At 38.8% G+C, this 2,096-nt stretch overlaps 1 pseudogene; it reads right to left on the bottom strand.

Moving 5' to 3' along the window:
- Positions 1-1,552: 1,552 nt before the first annotated feature.
- On the bottom strand, positions 1,553-1,632 carry LOC119282888 (annotated as a pseudogene).
- Between the last annotated feature and the right edge of the window lie 464 nt (positions 1,633-2,096).

Genomic DNA, 2,096 nt, shown 5'->3' with positions numbered 1-2,096 from the left:
CCACCACTATTGATCACTGAATGGTCACTGTTTTCAATTTGTGACCTTTTTGTGACCAAAAACATAAGGTTAAAATCTACCGTCGTTAACTGACTATAGAGACCTTTCTTCTGGAATGGTCATAGACGTTTATGACCAAAATATGTCTACTGTGGCGTTTTGGTCACTAGCAGCCTCCCCAAGCCACGTAGGCATCCGACGTGGCAATCTGGTGTGGCACAAGAATCAGCCCGGTCCAATTCAGCATTTTACATGGGCCTAGCCCAACAATTCGGTCTTTCTATATTTTTTTCCTATGCTTTTATTAGCTACATGGGCCTGGCCCAAGAATTCGGCCTTTTCATTTTCTAGGCCATGGCCTTTTTTTATTTTATTTTTTCCAAAAGATGAGCCCACTAGTGAGGTGGGACCCAGTTGTCAGGTTCTAACAAGTGGGTCCCAGTTGTCACTGTTATATTTTCAGATCTAAATTTTCCAGTAAATAAATAACAATATTTAAATCCGGACAGAGAGAAAACAAAATGCTTCAATCAGAGCATGACTAATCAGGAAAAATATGGTACACATCACGAATACAATCAGAAAGAGCCAAACTTGGCACATTATTACAATCGAACTTGTTCATCCTGGTAACACAGCAAGGATGGTTCATCCTGGTAACACATTATTACAGAAAAATATGGTTCACATCAAGTTTCGATAAAAAAAGGTTCACATGAGGTAACACAACTATCATAGTATAACTAGCTCCAATGCTTCTCCCAACTTGTTCATCCTGGACCTCACGACAAAACATGAATGAAGGCCAGCATCTGCAAGTTATAAAGAAAAATGGTTGGAACAAGCAAAATGTGACATTTTTAACATTAGAAGAACAGGGTCAACAACATTTCGATCTTTGAAAATGAACCAGGATTTCAATCTTTGAACAGCAAAAAATTGATACGGTAGATCATTTGCGGTTTAAAACAACCCTAAGGAGAGACATGTTGACACATTCATTTGGCAAGATCTGTAGAAATTGAACCTCATAAACATGCAATGTGGAATTTGTATCTCAAAGAAGTATACATAGTTATCAAGTTTAATTAGCACATAAACATGCAATTTGCAATTTGTATATAAAAAGAAGTATACATACTTATCAGGTTCAATTAGCACAGAGAAGCCAAATGCTAATAGCTCATGATTAGTACACAAGACGGGATTCAACAAAGTAAACAAGAAGGTGGCTATAGTACAAAACTAAGCTCATCACACAGAATAAAATGGTATTAAAAGTAAGCTCAGCATTAGTTTTCTTGGCACCACCAGATCAAACATAGCAACGCCAGAATAATCATATGAATCATCATTTGCTCAGGCCATCTTCCGAGTGCAACTACTTCATCATTCTAGGTAAATTAAGATGTTAAATGACTAAAACTAGAAGTATGTTACAATCATATGTTAGTGGTTAAAAAATGTGACTAGAGGACTACACTTGTACACATCACTTGCAATGCCTACTGGAAGGAGCAAGTGTATAGAAGAAAACAAACATTAGACAGGCTGGCCATCAGTCTTTAAAACCTTGATTTTGTATTCCTCAAAGAGAATCTCAGGAATATGTTGTTGTAGCATCATCTGACCAGCCAATCCATCATTAACTAACATGCACACACAAAGCAGAGAACGATTTGAAATCAACTGCAAGAATTGCAGTAGCACATACAACTAGCATGTTAAGGTTTGTGGGTGATGGGGAAAATGCATGTGAAGTGCATAAATCACAGAGGGGTGTGTACAATACACACCATCTTTAACAGCAAGCAAAATAGACAGGAATAGAGCATGTCAACTACTGTAAAGCACAATCATTGGCATGGTGGTGAGAGCAGTTTCCAAACGCCAACCATTCTTCTTGCAGGTGCTGGACGCCCCCGCCTTATAGCGTGAGTGGAGGTAACACGCAATCTGCACCAACAAAGCACCAAAAACAACGTCAATCCCCTGTGTCACAGTCTCACAGACATCCAAACCATCTTAATCCTAAAAACAAAAAAGGCATCAGCACCACCGAGGAGGAGGATGCACCGAGATGAAGGTGAAATTCT

This window comes from Triticum dicoccoides, chromosome 3B (genome assembly GCF_002162155.2).
Source record: "Triticum dicoccoides isolate Atlit2015 ecotype Zavitan chromosome 3B, WEW_v2.0, whole genome shotgun sequence".
Taxonomy (NCBI): domain Eukaryota; kingdom Viridiplantae; phylum Streptophyta; class Magnoliopsida; order Poales; family Poaceae; genus Triticum; species Triticum dicoccoides.
This window is presented reverse-complemented; position numbering and strand designations above follow the sequence as displayed.